The following is a 19,147-nucleotide window of genomic DNA, read 5'->3' on the forward strand; positions in this document are numbered from 1 at the left end:
TAGACTTATTTTATGATCATTTTCAGGATTTATTGCTGTAAAAAGCCTTTTAGTCCAGAAGGGGGTGCAGTAGGTTAACTAGTAGCACAATAACAACATTATCTGGCTGCTTGAAATGTAACAGAACATAATATATGGGACATTTAGCTTGATGAACTTGCTGTCAGGCACTTTAATGTGCTAGTGCTGTGTTGTAGTTAAACATGTATTAGTTTTTACTGTTATTTCTGTATCAGCTGTTATTGTTTGATATGCAGTCATTTTAACATCTATATCTCTGTTCAGGTTATTTTTTATGTTCTGTTATGAAAGTAATTAAAGCAAACTAAGAGGAAGTGGGACAACGCTCATCTTGACTGAGTCACTTTTGAGAGTTGAATTAAACAGCTGAATGAGAGGAAACTGTGGAAACACAAGGGTTAAATTTTCACTGGTGTTAATTCCAGATACTTCAGGTCAGTGTGAACTTCATACCAGCTCATATCAGCCATAAGAGAAGGAGGTCTGTCTACATTTAATGTTACAGATAGATACAACTTTTCTTTTTAAGAAGCAACTTGAGATTTACAAAAAGCAGAGAGAAAAGAGAGACAGAGAGACACGATGGTTGAGTCCAAATGGATTGAAATGTCTTTATTTCTACTGCTGGGCTTCACTTTACAGGTAAGAATTCATATAGCATACATATGGATAACATAAACATTAAAAAGGAAATTTATTAAAATTATCGTCATTTTATTACCCAACTTTTTTTAACCAAATACATTAAAGTAATCTGTTTTTATCCCAGCAAGGTGAATGGTGAATTCTTGCAAACCAAGTATGAGGCACAAAACAGTTTTGTTGCACTGACATTAATAGAAATAACATTATTTCTCTCAATATTTTTCTTTCATTTTTAGTTACCAGACAGCTTCACATCTCCTTCACTGTCAGAGTTGGAGATAAAGTCACTTGTGAACTGTCTTGTGAAAATGTGGTAGATGGTCATGATAACTTTGACAGTGCTACCAAACTGAATGAAGTAGGAGGACTGTACTGACTGACTCTTATGTTGACCATTCACTCTGGTACATCGGTCAGACTGCAGTTGACAGGACTCCAGTGTTTAATCTCTGCACTTTATTAATCAGATTTGAAGGGCAGCACAACACAACTTAAAGAGACTTTAGATTTGTGAACTTGTGTTTGTGGTTGTGCAGAAATAAAACTAAATAATAAAGTTTAGGGCATATACATAGCAGAATATTCACCATTATGTACATAGGTTCCCTCTGGTTACAGTATTCAGTACAAAGTAGCTGAACTACTCAATGAGCTTATAATCAGATGGTTAGACCTTTACAAATGCTTCCATAATAAAGAAACAGCAAAAATATTTCAGAAGGCAGCAAGATATAACCACTTGTACAGACAGAGGTAAATAACATTCACATCACCTGCCCTCCTCTTAAAACAGGTAAAAACCACCATCTGGTGGTGAAACAGGGCCATTAAATGATGCTTCTTCAATTCTTGTCTCTTGGATGAGGGACGAAACGTCTTCTAGTGTCTTCAACCAAGTCCATTTGCCCTTGACTTTAACCTTCTTTGGATAACTATGACCTGGATGACTGAGAACCTTCACAGACGACATTAAATGATGCAGCTCTATTTTAGCGTCCACAACATCCGTGAAATAGTGAGCCTAACAACTGAGCTAACTAACAAAGATAAATACTCCGATATATGTTGAAACTAATAACTTAACATGTATCTCCACACAGCCACATGTGTTTGCAAGCAGAAACAGTAACACAATAAAGCGTCTGAACATGAAATTAAATATCAGGACAGTATTACAAGAGGTCACTTTAGAATGGATCCATGAAGGTGACAATTATTCAGCTCTTACTTAAACAGGAACGCATGTGAACACAACTAAAGTCCACACAGGATTGATTAGGTCGCGCAGCTTGGAGTGTGCAAGTCAGGACTGCTAGGTGTGTGCATTCATCTTGCTGCTCCGCCACTGTGTCTTTCCTGGATTCTCATTTTCTTTACAAATCAAAGTCTAACTTGAAGTGCAGCTGTTCACCTTCAGCCCTCAGTCCTCAGGTGAGAAAACAGGTGAGAATATGCTGAGCTGTTCTGACTAAAACCACCAAAACATTTGTTTATTTGATGACTTTTTAAGATGACATCATTCTGTCTCATTTAGTGGCAGCAGATGGTAAACATGAGGGATTTTCTAACTCAACAGTTTCAGTCAGTCTCAGTCAAATGTGTTCACACAATGAGATGTTGTCCTCTTTGTTACAGAAGTTTAACTGGAACATGAAGCTGCAGCCAATTAAAAAAAAATGTTTTTACTTTCTTTCCAGATTGGTGGTGGCTTATAATTTTGTTTGCGGGAGTTGCAGCACTAATTATTGTTTTTGTTGTTCTTCATCTGTTCTTCATTCTGAAGTGTAGATATAGATAGAAGAAGACAAACAGAAACAGGAATCACTGAGTTGTGTTGTGTCATCGTATCAGCAATATTCTAATGATTCATTACAGGAAAAAACAAAAAAAGCTATTATTTTTAAACAAAAATTAAATGTGTGCTACAAGTGAAGTGGATGCAAATATTAGGTATGCACGACAATTTAATTACAACACCAACACAAACTACAGCCTCCAAAGACGCCATAGATCTGAATCAACACGTCTTTGACACAGTGTCAATACAAACTGAACATTATTCCAGATTAAAGGGTCAGTTCACCTAAATTACATCACATCATGCAGTATTTTCTCACGTAACCTAGTGGCTTTAAACAATGTGGATGCATTCAGGTGCTGTCAGGTTGTTTCTTATCTCCTTGTGTTAAATGTGGGTCAGTGATGTGGAAGTTATGGGATTATTGGGTCAGAATTAAAATAAACGTCTAAAACTAAAAGTCTAAATCAAAACTGCATTTATTATTTAGAATTGGGAAATTGACCATCTAGGAAGAAGACCTTTTCTATTCAATTTAGATCTTTAGTTTTAGACTTTTAGTTTTAACAATGTCCCAATAATCCCTCTATAGAAAGTTGTCAGTTAAAGTGTGTCAGAGTGAGGGTTTGTTTGTGTTTCACAGGTGAATAATGATGAAGATGAAGATGATGGTGTGGTGAACTATGAAAACGATGGAGACCCTTCTGCCTCTGTCAGACTCCACTGATCAACAACTTCCATATCAACATCAGCTCATCAGAGAAAAGACTCCACTGCAGTAAAATAACAGCACATTTACACGAGTAGTTGAAGCCTTTTTATTACTGATTGTTTTTGTTTTTATTTATCAATATGAGAAATGTTTGTATGTTTTGTGCTCAGCCAGTTCTGCAGCCAGTTCAGAACACAGCAGCTGGATTTCAACTTCATTTAACAAGAACGAGCATTTAACTCTTGTTAACTTCCTTAACTCGTCTTCCAGCTGAAGAATTCAGACCTGATTTTAAGGTTTGTTTTTGAAGCTACAGCAGCTTGAGCTCAGTTTCATGTCTCTGTGTAGAATTCACTTTCATTTAACATTGTTGTTGACATATTTGTTGGGACATTTATGTGTTTGGGTTTTCAGCCTTAATGGAGTCAGTAACAGTCTCCTCTTTATTATATCTGATAACAATATAATCTGCAAATAAAGAAATGTTTACCACTTAATTCTACACTGTGTTTTGTGATTCCTTCATGTACTAACAGTGTCATAATAGAAAGTAAATATTCTTTAATATAAATGTGCTGTCTCTATTAGTAGTACAACCTTGCTGCCACAGTGTGACAATCACTCCACCTTAGTCAACAACCCCAGGCTGCATGTCGAAGTGTCCTTGGGCAAGATACTGAACCCCGACACATATTCATACACTGGCTGTTCCGCCTGGATCACCTGGATCCCAGCAAGCAAACAAAAGAATTCTCATTTCCAATACAAAAGTTGGCCAACGAAAATAAAACCAAGTCTTGCATATACAAGAATTTCGGAGTTAACACAGGAGTTATTTTCTGTAGTCCAACAGGTGCTGCTGGCATGCTAACTGGCTGTCAGTCAAGATGGACTGGGCTTCTTCCACTGGTGAGTTTTCTTTGAAACTCTGTTATAGATATTCCCTGAATGGGTGCTGCAGGACGCCGGAGAGATCAGGTTGATGGCTCTTCCCATTTCTTTTGTGCCTCCTGGTCTTCTCCGTTCTCATGCCTGTGAACCAGAAATTGATCTTATCGCTCCATCTTGAAGGACATCCCCATTCTTAAAATGCACCTCCAGGAGCAAGGAGAGAGTGTCATGGTTTTAGTTTTAAGTTTTATTATTCCCTGTGTTTCTGGTTTAGCCTATTGTGATTTTGGTGGTTTGGTTTTCATGGTTTTTGCAGTTTATTTGGTCATGTCCTGGATGTGTTCCATGTTTAGTGTTAGTCCTGTTTCCTGTTTGGTTGTGTCTCTGGATGCTTCTCAAGTCCCTGCATGGAGAGACGCCAGGAGAGAAGGAATGAGGATGTTTTTAGAGACATGAGACGTCCTTTCCTCTTAAGCGTCACGTGACGCGACGTCCGTTTCTGACGACGGCGGCAGCTGATCCCAGCTCTAACAGCTGAGACGTTTGATGGAGTTTGTGCACATGTGCACTGTGTTGGTACTGATCAAGTCTCACAGTTGTCAGAGCATGATTCTCTCTGTATGACACACATGAATAATTATACTGTCCTGCTCAGAGGCACAGGAACATTTTGTCTGTAAATGGGAGTTCATTTCAGCCCTCAGCTTGATGAGGTGAGCGATTCATTCTTAGTCCTTTTACAAAATGACACCGTAACATTTACCTCATATAGCCCTGATTAAAACTATCATCGCAGGACAATACTGTTGGAATCACATGAGCAGACTACATGAGCACTATTATTCTAATATCAGTGCTGAATGCTCTGGTTGATGTTACAGCTAATAATTTGACTTCAGCAGCGGTTTGCTCTGTTTTGTCACGATTATAGCAGCTGAATTGGTGAGATGCGCAGATGCACAGACATTAACGGAATACTCGTAAATCATCCACCCGCCCCCACCAACTGATTATTTATTCAGATTTAGAGAGCAGCACCTGGATGGACGTTTTACCCCCACCTCCGTCCACCGGTCCCTGTAGCTTCCCAGATGATTTCTGTTCAGTTTAATTAAGCCAACACCCTTAGGCTGGAAAGCTCTTGGAGATTGCTCCTTGTGTGTTAGCGTGTAACAGTGTAACTACTCTGATGGCAATAGTAACACTTACGGTCATCTTTTGTTGCTTGTGGTGCTTTAGGTGGGCTACAGGGCGGTGAGGATGGAGTGCAGTGGATACTGCGTGATTTACTACCTGCAACTGTGGAGAAAGCAGTCTAATGTATGAGAACATACTCGTTGGCTAAAGTAGTAAAAGTAGTAGCTGCTGCCAATGTCGGCACCTTCTGCTCATTCAAATACATCACAAAATTCTCAGGGGGCACCTCTAAAAAGTCCTCCAAAAGCATGAACTCTGAGAAAATTAACTTAATTTACCTGGCTGGCAGCAGTCCATTTATCAAACAGTACCCTTCTCTCTAGCGAACTCAACATAGGTCTGGCCCTGCTCTCTCTTATGGTCCCTAAATCTCTGCCGATATGCTTCAGGAACCAACTCGTAAATACACAAAATGGCAGCCTTGACATTTTCATAATCTACGCTGTCCTCCAGAGGTATTGCGGCGATGGCTTCCTGAGCTTTACCTTGCATTGGAGCAGGAGAGCCCAAACTCCAGGCAGCCACTGTAACGCGGTAGCAATGCGCTCAAAAGCACTGACATAGGAATCCACTTCGGACTCACGGAAGGTTATTACCAAAGCTATATTTATGCTTACCTACATCAAAATTCATTTTGAACGAATTAATAGCTGTATCAGTGGAGGGAGAGGGTTGTAGCATACCTGAGGCAGGCGGTGGAAATGGGCGAGTCCGACTTTCATCGAGGCCTCATCCCTGGAACGAGCACTGCTACTGGGCGGGGATGGATGGACTATAACAGAATCCTTTTAAGAGGCAGAAACCTCGAGCAGAACCATGGCTCAGGGTGGGCGGCCATCTGCCTCGACCGGTTGGGGTGAAGGAGAGAGAGAGAGAGAGAGATGTAAGGAGAGAGAGAGAGATGGAAGGAGAGAGAGGGGAGGGAGGCAGCCTACACAATATACACACAGAGGACAGTAAAGGTGATGTTGCTATAGACTAAATGACTAAATGAAAAATGGTATAGATATTTATAGTAGTGTTAATGATAATAATTGTAATGTTAATGATTACAATAACAATAATAACAGTAGGACTAGCAACAATAGTTGTTGTAGCAGAGGGTGTCGAGCAGGAACATGGGGGCAGCAGGTGACCCGCAACCACAGATCCAGACTCCACAGCTCCAGAGCCAGAAATATCTGCAGGAAGTTATAGGAGGAGAGAGGAGAGGGACGAGAAAGCACAAGACTACCAGAAAGGGGAGAAGTTGAGTTAGTAACATGCAATAATGGGATGAGGTTGCATACAGAGGGAGAGAAAGTAGAGGAGAGAGGAGCTCAGTGCATCATAGGAAATCCCCCGGCAGTCTAGGCCTATAGCAGCATAACTAAAGGATGGTTCAGGACTCACCTGAGCCAGCCCTAACTATAAGCTTTATCAAAGAGGAAAGTCTTAAGCCTACTCTTAATTGTGGAGATGGTGTCTGCCTCCTGAACCCAAACTGGAACCTGGTTCCATAAGAGAGGAGCTTGATAGCTGAACGCTCTGGCTCCTAGTCTAGTCTACAAGTAACCCTGCATTCTGGGAGCGCAGCGCTCTGGTGGGGTAGTAAGGTGCAATGAGCTCTTTAAGATAAGATGATGCCTGACCATTAAGAGCTTTGTAGGTAAGAAGAATGATTTTAAATTCTATTCTGGATTTTACTGGAAGCCAATGCAGAGAAGCTAAAACAGGAGAAATGTGATCTCTTTTCCTGGTTCCTGTCAGAACACGTGCTGCAGCATTCTGGACCAGCTGAAGAGTCTTTTTCGAGCAGCCTGATAATAAAGAATTGCAGTAATCCAGCCTAGAAGTAACAAATACATAGACTAGTTTTTCTGCATCATTTTTAGACAAGATGTTCCTGATTTTCACAATATTACGTTGGTGAAAAAAGGCAGTCCTTGAAATTTGCTTAATGTGAGACTTAAACGACATGTCCTGATCAAAGATAACTCCAAGTTCCTCACAGTGGTGCTGGAGGCCAGGGCGATGCCATCTAGGGAAACTATATCTTTAGATAATGCATCACGGAGGTGCTTGGGCCCCAGAACAATAACTTCAGTTTTATCTGAGTTTAACATTAGAAAATTACAGCTCATCCAGGTCTTAATTCCTCCTGAAGGCACATTTGAAGTTTAGCTAACTGATGAGTTTCATCTGGCTTGATCGATAGATATAACTGAGTATCATCTGCATAACAATGAAAGCTTATGGAATGTTTCCTGATAATATTGCATATATAAAGTGAAGAGGATTGGTCCGAGGACAGATCCTTGAGGAACTCCATGACTAACTTTGGCATGCATGGAGGACTCATCGTTAACATGTACAAACTGAAATCGATCTGATAAATAGGACTTAAACCAGCTTAGAGCGGTTACTTTAATGCAAATGAAATGTTCCAGCCTCTGCAATAGGACCAGATGGCCAATGGTATCAAATGCAGCACTAAGATCTAATAAAACCAGTACAGAGACAAGTCCTTTGTCTGATGCAATGAGGAGGTCATTAGTAATTTTCACCAGTGCTGTCTCTGTGCTATGATGAACTCTAAATCCTGACTGAAAATCCTCAAACTATTGCTCTGTAGAAAGTCACACAGCTGTTTAGCAAATGCTTTCTCCAGGACCTTAGAGAGAAATGGAAGGTTAGATATAGGTCTATAGTTGGCTAAAACATCCGGATCAAGTTTGAGCTTTTTCAGAAGAGGTTTTATTACAGCTTATTTAAAGTACTGTGGTACATAGCCTGTTGATAAAAATAGATTCTCTTAAACTCTTCTGTTTACCTTTGATTTAAATAATTTCAATGGTCGGGGGACAGACACCGTCACTATAGGATTTTCACTAAGTAACTCCTGAAATGGAGGAGCAGAGAAGTGTGTCAGACTGCGACTCTGCCTCATAGTCTCAACTCTGGGTTGTCATGGATTTGTTACACTAATAATTTCTAGAAATGAGAGCTCCTTCAAGTGGGATGGATGCCGTCTCTCCGAATCAGACCAGGTCTTCCCCAGAAAGTGTGCCAATGATCTACAAAGCACACATCGTTTGCTGGACACCACCTTGACAACCAGCGGCGGAATGACGACATGTCATCACTGGTCAGATTTGGCAAGGGTCCAGAGAAAACTAGGGTGTCCGACATTGTTTTTGCATATGTACACACTGACTCAACATTAATCTTAGTGACCTCCGATTGGCGTAACCGGGAGTCATTACCGCCGACGTGAATAACAATCTTACTGTATTTACGTTTATCCATAGCCAGCAGTTTCAAATAAGACTCAATGTCGCCCACTCTGGCTCCAGGGATGCACTTAACTATGGCCGCTGGCTTCGCTAACTTCACGTTTCTCAAAATGGAGCTGCCAATGATCAGAGATGGTTTCTCAGCGGGTGTGTTGCGGAGGGAAAATCTGTTAGAAACGTGAACAGGTTGATGGTGCCCATCAATTCCTCCTTCGGACAGTCACCCAGCCACCCCTTCCTGGCTGCTCAGGAAATGCCGGGGGAGGGCTACCACAGGCTAACTCAGGCCGTTCCTCACCGACTACCAGGGACTGGCTAGATACAGTAGCTAAAGATTGATCTACCAAGGTGCGGAGCCGGGCTTCTAAATCACTGAGCCTCGCCTCCATGTCTATAAATAAACTACACTTATTACACGTACCATTACCGCTAAAGGACGCAGAGGAGTAACTGAACATCTGACACACCGAGCAGGAGAAAGTAGGAGAGAGAGAGGGAGAAGGAGAAGCCATCGCTAGCTGCTAAGCTAAAGTCGCTAACGGCTAAGCTAAAGTACTGTAGCATTACCAACATTTTTGAACAATTATGAGATTGAACAGCAGTCACTAAAAGAGGGGAAGAACTGTGAGTGCTTAGGCAAAATTACTGTAAGAATAAGTGTTTAGTGGACAGTTGGTATTTAGCAAGAGCAGCAGAACACGCTACCAACACACAAGAACCGGAAACGGAAATGAGTTCACACGCTTACCACAGTACGTCAGCAACAGCGGACCTGGGATCACCAATGTAATCTGCAGACCGAACAGAAAACAAATCACTTAGTTTCAAACAGGAAGTGTTACCAACTCTCAGTAAACACGTCTAGACTTTAACTGGTAACACACAGGAATTTAGCTCACAGCTAACGTCCCGCGCTCTGCAGGTGTACAAGTCTCTCGGTCTCTAGTGGCGAGGAGTGCAAGCATGCGTCCAAACTGGCGTGGACGGAGTCCCTCGTTCTGAAGAACTCTGAGCTTTGACTTTGCAGTTGTAACTATAATGTGCTCAGGAGCAGATTAGCCATGCAGCAAAAGTTACCATGGCAATGTACCCCGGTAAGAAGTGAACCACTGTCGTAGGACTGAAAACCCAGGGTTAACCCTGAAGTTAACTTGCTAATGTCAAATCTTACGTTTTAGTATAGGCCTCAACTGTCGCAGTGGTGAAGTCATGTACTAACAGTGTCATAATGGAATGAGAATATTCTTTACTATAAATTTACTGTCTCTAGTAACTAACAAGACCACGCCTTTCTCTCTCCCAATAATCCAACCACCCCAGCTTCACTCATTTCATCCACCCATGCCTCTCTAAACCAATCACTTGCACATATGTACATAAGCCCATTCAACAAACGGAAGTATCCAAATTCCTCAGTTATGCATCATTCGCTATTCTCCATCCAGCAGCTCTGAGCACACACAGAGCACACACATATCTGCCATCTGCAACTTTCGGTAGGAGTCCGTTCTTCCTACTCTGACCAGCTGGACCCTCGACGCTCAACCTGCAGCCACACACTGGCTACCCGAGCTCCTGGTCCAAGTTCCTTCCCTCGACAGCCACCTCCGACTGAACAATTGCCCTCCTTCAGTACACATTCAAGGAAAGGCAAATCCCAAAACAAGTTCTGTGAGGCTGAAGCTCTAATAGAGGTCCAATTTGTTTCACCCCATGCCTGCTCCCTTTGTGTCAGATTTTTTCCCGTTTGTTTTTCCCCATTTTTCTCATCAATGTCTCAGCAGGCTGCACACCCTAACCCTGCTCACACATGCCTTCATCCCGGCATCTGTTCTTCTTGTCTCCCCTCAGCTGCAGAGCTCCTTCGGCTCCCCCTAATCAAGCAGCTGTTTCTCTCTCGCAGCACCACCACCACCACTAACGCTGACTTCTGTTCTGCATCAGTTACAACGAGCCATGGCGCTCCGTGTCATGGACCCACTCCATTTCCTCCTTTTCTTTCGCTGTTCCCCTCCCTCCTCAACATTGCACAATCAGCCCACGATCCGATGCCCCAGGAAGTCAACAAAAAGAGAAGGCCCATACAGCATCTGAATAGTTTGCAATAACCTCAATGATTTATGTTGCAACGTTTCAAATTGACAACATCAACCAACCTGCTGCTACGATTTGTGTAGGCTTAATGCTCAGTCAGGACGCCCATGAATGTTTTAAGCGCCTCTTTATCTTATGTCCTATTAAAGTGTCATCTGTCAGTTCCTGTGAGCCTCATGTGTTTCTGATGTTTATCTAGTCATCTTTTAAGGGAAAAACCTCCAGAGCTCTGCTGCTGTTGTTAACCACATTCTCACCAAAATACTTCCTCTTCAGATCTCTGTACAAAAAAACGGCGAAGAAACGATTAAGAACCAGCAGATCACAGAGCAGTAAAATCTCATCTTATCTGTGTTCTTCAGCAGCTGCTACAGTATCACCATATTGCACCATGGACATCAGGAGTCAGATTCTGGTGGGAGAGGAGTTTGACTCTTCACCTGTCTGTTCATGTGTGCTGTCAAACATCACCATGGATCCTGTCTGTTTTCTAATAAACACTATCTGAAGAAAACAAGTCGCATTACTGCAAACATTTATCTTAACTAACAATCTTCACACCTTCAACTTTCTCTTCTTCTTTTGAGGAGGTAAAACACGTCACAAGTACAGTGGGAGTGGACAGTGTGAACTCTGATGGCTGCATCTCATGTTGCTGATCAAGAATTTGGGGTCTCTGTCAGTCACTGTGGATGAGAGAAAACTGCATTTCTAAAATGTAAAAGTGAAAACTGTAACTGAGTTTTTGGCTGTTTGGACATCGACACGAAATTCAGAGAGACTGAAATCTAAAACAGACTAAAAGTCACTATGAGGAAGTGACATCATCCTAACAGGAAAGCTGCTCTCTACTAAAGCACTAGTTTAGAAACTCAGACAGTTCTGAGCACGAGAACAAGAGACAGAAGAAGGAGAGACTCAGAGAATCATGATGGTTGAGTTCAAATGGATTTCTTTATTTCTTCCAGCGGTGCTTCAGTTTACAGGTAAGAATACATATATCACATATATAAATGGAAGGCACATTGTAAAAAATAACTTGATCAATATTATTAACGATTCTTTATTAGCTACATTTGATTTAACTAAGAAAACCAAATCTGTTGTTTCTAATGAGTTTATTGAACTCTTGGAAACTAAGGATAAAGAAATAATCGTCACTAACTATGAACATAACAGACATTTTCTCATTTCACTTTATTTTTCATCATTTTCTCAACAGCAGCAGCAGAAAAACTTCCCCCCTCCTTCACTGTCAGAGTTGGAGATGAAGTCACTTTGCCTTGTAAAAATTTAATAGCCAGTCAGCAAAATTGTGAATATACTACATGGGTCTTCACTCATTCAAACAACACAGCAGCAGTAGTGCCGGTTTTACTTGGGCAGATTGGTGAAGATGCTCTATCTAAATCAGACAGACTGAGTGTTACAGAGAACTGTTCTCTGGTTATAAAGAAGGTCACAGTCGAGGATGTTGGTTACTACTTTTGTCATCAGTACATATCAGAAGAACATGGTCCGGACTCTCTGGTTTATCTGTCTGTTGTTACCAGTGAGTATTTCCATCATAATGTTTTCAGTTCAAACTGTCTTGTTAGAACAATATACTGAAACATTACAATAATTATGATCACAGTGATGAAGTTAACTTTACTCTTGTTGTCTTTCTCTCACAATATCTCCATCTTCACCAGTGACTGAACGTAAGGACGCTGATGAGGTGACATTAAACTGCTCTGTGTCGACGTATGGAGAGTGTAGACACACAGTGAAGTGGCTGTATGAGGGTAAAGATGTTTACCCACAGTCTGGCTGCTACGCCACTGTGTCTTTCCTGGATTCTCATTTTAGTTCAAAGTCTAACTTGAAGTGTGAAGTATCAGATATTTTCTCCGGAAACGTGCAGCTGTTCACCTTCAGCCCTCAGTCCTCAGGTGAGAAAACAGGTGAGAATATGCTGAGCTGACAGCAGATGGTAAACATGAGGTACAACAGTTTCTTGGGTTGTGTTATTTTATATAAACATATTAATCTAACTTTTGATTTAAGTGTTTCATTTAGTTCTTGTTGATTTTTTTCTGTTCTACAGCTCGTACAGATCGTTCTGCTCTGGACTACATAATGTTGGTTATGCGTGTGGCTGAACTCCTCCTAATTACTGTGATTACTGTTCTTCTCATCAGAGCTCGAGGTGAGAACATTCACACCAACATTTGTTATATTAACACATTCTCTCTCAAGACTCATCACATATTGACACTTGGTCAAGGCCCTTTGGCGTCACTTTTTAACTCCCTTTAGAATAATATTTAGATATTTTTGGCTCCAGGGTGAAGTTTGCAAAGCTTAGCAACAACAAATATGCAACGTCCGGTAAAGTTAGCAACAATAAATAGCCAACATCTGGTTAGACTTTCAAAATAACATATAACTATCATTGCAAAATATCACCATTTTGAAATGGTACGTCATTAAAGTTGTGAAACATTGCAATTAGGCAACAAAACTACTTGGTTAAAACATCAACAGTAAACTGGATGGAAAATCTGATCATTTTGGGCTGTAAAAAAATCTAAGGGACTGCTCTGCTTTCCAATTCAACATTTATTTATTCCATTTTAACAGAATCTCAATTGTGTTGTGTTGCTTTTCATAGGAGCAAGACGATGAAGGTGACGGTGCCTTTGGAGCCCCTGTTCCCTCTGTGAGACTCCACTGATCAACAACTTCCACGTCAACATCAACTCAAAAAAGAGAGAAGAAAACCTTGCAACATAATTTTGAGTAGTTTCTTAGGTGTTGAAAAACATACGTCTAAATTGTTTCCATGTTTAATAATTTAGGCTTTAAAATTTTGCTCACAGCTGTCTGTTTGTGTAAACGAGAGATTAACAGGTTTTCATTTATAACACTGATGTAAAACTTGTTTTTGTGCAATTTGTTGTGTGTTTTTAAATGAGCTTTCAGCCATAACAGAGTGTCTTTACTATAAATGAGAAAAGTGTAATCTGCAAATACAAAAGTGTTTGGAAACCAATCTGTACCACACCTTTTCCAGTGCATGGTTAATTTTCTCTGCTATATATTTTAACTTTCTTTCTTAAATTCTATAAAATTTAATTGCTTAGGATGTAACATTGTTCTTACTGGTGGTCCCGCTGCACATCAGATTGTTTCCTGAAGAAATTTTTGCCATATTCACAAATTGGTTCAAATCTAAAAAGAAATATGGAGTATACTTTGTGTCCACTGGTAACAAAAAAGCAGGGAAAAACGATGTGGAGTTCCCCACGGGTCGATCCTGAGCCTCTTCTTTTTTAACTCTAAATGCTCACACTAGCTCAACAGCAAAATTTCTCACTGTAATTATGCAGATGCCCCCAATCTCATCCAATGAAACGTCAAAAATGTGTCTAAACAAAGATAGAAATGCACCTAAATTGACTTGAAAATGCACAAAAATCTGATAAATCAGGCTACTTCTTCTAAGAGCTGGATGCACATGAACACCTTCTCTGACAAGCTATGAATGTTGTTATGTGCTGTTACATATTGTAGAGGCTTGAAACTTTACTTCAAAGCAGTTAAAGACAGTTCAGTCAGGCAGCTTCTCAATGTTTTAACTGTTTGCTGCAACTAGTCTTGGTGACCTCAAACCTTCCAGGGGTTAAAATAGTTTTCAACAGAATTTGATAAGCACCTCTTTGATAAGTTTCCTAATAAAGTCTCAACTGTCTGTTCCTGTGAGCCTCATGTATTTCTGATGTTTATCTGGTCATTATTAGAGGATAAAACCTGCAGAGCTCTGCTGCTGTTGTTAACCACCAGATACTTCTTGTCTGAAAAACAAAAATATCTGCAAAGATACAATGAGGAACCAGCAGATCTCAGAGCAGTAAAATGGACATCAGGAGTCAGATTCTGGTGGGAGACGAGTTTGCATGTTGATGTTGGTCGTTACATTAACAGACAGTTAAAATCAGGACAACAAGCAGTGATGAAGTTAACTTTACTCTTGTTGTCTTTCTCTCACAATATCTCCATCTTCACCAGTGACTGAACGTAAGGACGCTAATAAGGTGACGTTAACCTGCTCTGTGTTGACATATGGAGAGTGTGAACACACAGTGAAGTGGCTGTATGAGGGTAAAGATGTGGACAAAGATAACAAAGACATGAAGACATCACAGTCTGTCTGCTACGCCGCTGTGTCTTTCCTGGATTCTCATTTTAGTTACAAATCAAAGTCTAACTTGAAGTGTGAAGTGACAGATGGTGACTCTGGAAAAGTGCAGCTGTTCACCTTCAGCCCTCAGTCCATTCACTTCTCTCATTTAATGTTGTGTAATTTCTGTGTTGTGCTGTTTGTCTCTTTTCCAGGTTCTGGGTAAAGATGGTGATGATGAAGATGATGCAGTGACCTACAGCAGCGTGAAAGCTTCCTCTTCTTCTGCTGGAGCCTCAGCTGATCCCAGCGACCTCTACGCCACCGTCAACAAACCAAACAAATAAGAGACCACAGTGTAGTTACAGCTCATATCATTACAGGTAATTTACACTGAGAACTGATAAATGTTTTTAGTAGACTTATTTTATGATCATTTTCAGGATTTATTGCTGTAAAAAGCCTTTTAGTCCAGAAGGGGGTGCAGTAGGTTAACTAGTAGCACAATAACAACATTATGTGGCTGCTTGAAATGTAACTGAACATAATATATGGGACATTTAGCTTGATGAACTTGCTGTCAGGCACTTTAATGTGCTAGTGCTGTGTTTTTTTATGTTGTGGTATGAAAGTAATTAAAACAAACTCAGAGGAAGTGGGACAGCGCTCATCTTGACTGAGTCACTTCGGAGAGTTCAAACAGCTGAATGAGAGGAAAATGTGGAAACACCTCAAGGGTTAAATTTTCACTGGTGTTAATTCCAGATACTCAAATAAAGCAACAGCTGAAATATGAGAGGAAAAGGAAAGGACAGTCACAATGAGCAAGTGAAAAATGATTGTTTAGAGGAAGCAGATAAAACATTTGTCTTTAAGAAGCAACCCGTTTAGAGATTTACAAGTAGAAAGGGCAGAGAGAAACGAGAGAGAGAGTCTCGATGGTTGAGTTCAGATGGATTAAAATGTCTTTATTTGTAATGGTGCTTCAGTTTACAGGTCAGGATGGATATGACATGTGTTTTTGTTCTGTGGCAGGACACATTATCCTGCTGAAAGAGGCCACTGCCATCAGGGAATGAACTGAATTGAATTTATTTCAGGATAGAGATCATCTCATTTTTGCATAAAACATTCTTTAACAGAATGTTCACATTACATTTAGCTGACGATTATATCCAAAGCGACTTATTATTTTTACATATGTCAGAAGTTGCAACTTGGGGTCAAATGTCAAAGCATCACACTGCCTCCGCTGGCTTGTCCTCTTTCCATAGTGTATCCTGGTGCCACGTGTTCCCCAGGAAGAGGAACTTTCACGGTGCTGTAAGTCTCTGCATCATCTTCATCATCACCATGTTTACCCAGAACCTGGAAAAGAGACAAACAGCACAACACAGAAATTAAACATTAAATGAGACAGAATGATGCAGGTTAATGCAACATTATGATATCCAGCCATCAATTTGATATAGAAAAAGTGATTCATAAGGCTAGGCCACCTTTTTCCTTTGCTCTGTGGTCCAAATCTGATGCTCACATGCTCATTGTAGGTACTTTCAACAGTGGACAGGGGTCAGCGCAGGCAAACTGACTGGTCTGCAGCTACGCAGGCCCATACACAACAAACCGGGGTGTACTGTGTGTTCTGACCGCTATTACCTTCTTCAGCAATCTGACTGCTTTTCTGTTGGATCGGACGACATGCGTCAATGAGCCTTGGCCATCCATGACCTTGTCACCGGTTCACAGCTTTTCTTTCCTTGGACCACTTTTGATAGGTACTGACCACTGCAGACTAAAACAAGGATAGAGATACAGAAACACAGAGCAGACAAGAACAAATCATGACAGCGTGCCCATTCTCCTGCGTCTAATGCTGGCCGCACAAGAGAGGATAACTGAATTTGGGTTCAATTCATCCCTCCCGACTATTTTTTTGTTTTTTTTTTAGCCGAGGTTGGTTGAAACCGATTAAAGGCCCAAATAATCCGGTAGTGTGAGGGGTTTGCAGCCATAATCTTACGGTTGCCAACTTGATTGGAGGCACCCCTGGTCATCATTAGAGGTTAAAAGATCCAAATCAAAGACATCTGAAATGAAGCACTAACAGCCAGAGAAGAGAGAAAGACGTCCCAGAAAGGGTGCGAGCTAATTCTGCATTTTATTCACAACGCTGCAACATTTCCATGCAGAATAGCAACGCCGCTGCATGCTGTCAAGCTAGATGGATGGCATTCTGAGACAAGGTCACTCTCTTTAGTTCTCCCGCACACCACCAGCAAGCTAAAGTGTCCTCTCAGATATAAGTGGACACAGTGGTTCAAAGCACCCTGATGTGTGGCTGGATGGCTTTGCGAGTGTATCTTCCAAGACTATGTGCTGCCAGGAACAGACCCATCCACTGCGATCCGTGCACACTTCATCCAAAGTGTGGCAGCGTCAGCAGAGTGTTGAAGAGATCTGCAACGCATTGTGGTCTTCATGACGCCCATTTGTGCTTTTCTATCTCTTGGATGTGTCTGGCGCTTCTTAGAATCTGTGCTCGCAGGTGCAACCCAGAAAATTAAAAAATTGTTCTGCTTACCTACAAAGCCTTACATGGTCAGGCACCAGCTTACCTCAAAAAGTTCCTCATACCTTACTGCCCAAAGAAAGCACTGCGCTCTCAAAATTCATGGCTGCTTGTGGTGCCCAAGGTCAGAGAGGGAGCCACAGCGTTTATTATCAAGTGCCTCTATTATGGAACCAGTTTGCCAATTTGGGTTTTGAGTTTCAGAGTTCTCTCCTAGGGTGACAAGCAGGCTTTGCATGCACAGCAAACCGCCAGTCACAATATTGTTCGTGATCAGTTTATCAAACAGCCAAAATAGGCCCTGCCACCATTAGTTGTCGACAACAACTTCAAAATAATGAAGGAACAGGAGAAAACCACTGATGGTGTCACGATCGTGGTGTGGAGGCAGGTTGGAGGACCCAAACGCAGGACACAGAGCGGAGCAGGTATAGTTCAACAAAGGGTTTTAATATAACCAAAAGGGAGCACACTTACAGGTGAGTGGCTGAATAACAGAAATCCAAAAGTACAGGGAGACAAGACAAGCAAGGCTGGTTACAGGCAGGCAGAGAGTACACGCACGACAGACTGAGGGGTAACATGAACAATGACCAGACAAAGACAAGACAGAAACACCAGGTTTATATACACAGGGACTAACGAGCAGGGCGGGAGCAACACAGGTGACAGACATGAGACTAACGAGGCAGAGAGAGAGAGCGCAGGGGAAAACAGAGAGACTTGACATGACAAGCAGACCTGGGGCAGAGTGAATAAGCGAGAACACAGAACTAGAACACAGTACAGAGCTTAACAGAGAACACAAGACCCGGAGTAAACACTAAAGACATGAACTAACGTACAAGACCAAGAACATGACATGGAATCAAAGACCAACTAAATAACAGATAATGAACTGACCACACAATAACTCAGAGGAACTCAAAACACAACAGACTACATAGCAGATACTGGACACCAGACAGGACAGAACCCAAAACTCAACATACTAAGGCAGATATCAAACCCAAAAGTGCAACACAAAGGATGGACAAAACCGGCAGAGCGTGACAGATGGATGACCACACAGTGGATTTGATTGCAAAAAGAAAAGCATTAAAGCTCAAGAAAGCATAGTCTGCACTCAAAAAAAGTACTCATATTCAAAAAGACAATTTTCAGCTTATTTATTTAAATTTTCTATACATTTTCCCAAACCAACACACAAAAATTCTAGGATGCTTGAAATTCCTGTATTTTTTTATATTGCAATATATATCGCAGAAAAGATAATTGTTGCAATATCAGTTTTTTCCAATGTTTTTGGTGATTTTGCACTTTAAATGAAACTTGATTGATTGATTGATCTGTGAGGAGGGACTTTGGTGACTACCAGAAGTAAACAAGCATAGTACACCGACTGTGCCTGATGTTCAGCTCAGGTGGTAATGGCCAGGCCAAACCCATATCAGTCCAGGAACCGTCTCAGGGGCGGCCTGTCACTAAGGTGATGTGGTGCTTGGTGCTGTGGTACTGGGACATTACTATTTATACGGTCCGCACATATCGGTAGAGGTGTCCTATTGGGTGGCTGTGTTTTCACTGGTGAGAGTGTGTGTTGTGAGTAGAGGAGGTTTTACCCAAAGAGTCCAGCAGAGGGCTCCACCTGAACTTATAGAACATTGACCTTACTGTTTATGTTGCTGAATGTAGGGTTTTAAAAAGGATTACTCTGATTAATAGCAGGTGGTTGGCCCGAGGATGATTCAGATGACGTCAGAGTCGATCTGCACAT

General features: G+C 41.3%; 2 long non-coding RNA genes across 2 annotated transcripts; one reads left to right on the forward strand and one right to left on the reverse strand.

Moving 5' to 3' along the window:
- Positions 1–12,726: 12,726 nt before the first annotated feature.
- On the forward strand, positions 12,727–13,393 carry LOC119909543. The gene is made up of 2 exons (XR_005445475.1): positions 12,727–12,824; positions 13,290–13,393. It is a non-coding gene; the product is annotated as an uncharacterized LOC119909543 (long non-coding RNA).
- Positions 13,394–15,866: 2,473 nt separating this feature from the next.
- On the reverse strand, positions 15,867–17,867 carry LOC119909509. Its single transcript, XR_005445464.1, has 3 exons — positions 17,848–17,867; positions 16,458–16,593; positions 15,867–16,166 (listed from the first exon to the last, which is right to left on the reverse strand). It is a non-coding gene; the product is annotated as an uncharacterized LOC119909509 (long non-coding RNA).
- Between the last annotated feature and the right edge of the window lie 1,280 nt (positions 17,868–19,147).

The sequence above is a fragment of the Micropterus salmoides genome, unplaced genomic scaffold (genome assembly GCF_014851395.1).
Source record: "Micropterus salmoides isolate LMB-PRFRI ecotype aquatic unplaced genomic scaffold, ASM1485139v1 Ms_hic_scaffold_18, whole genome shotgun sequence".
Classification (NCBI taxonomy): domain Eukaryota; kingdom Metazoa; phylum Chordata; class Actinopteri; order Centrarchiformes; family Centrarchidae; genus Micropterus; species Micropterus salmoides.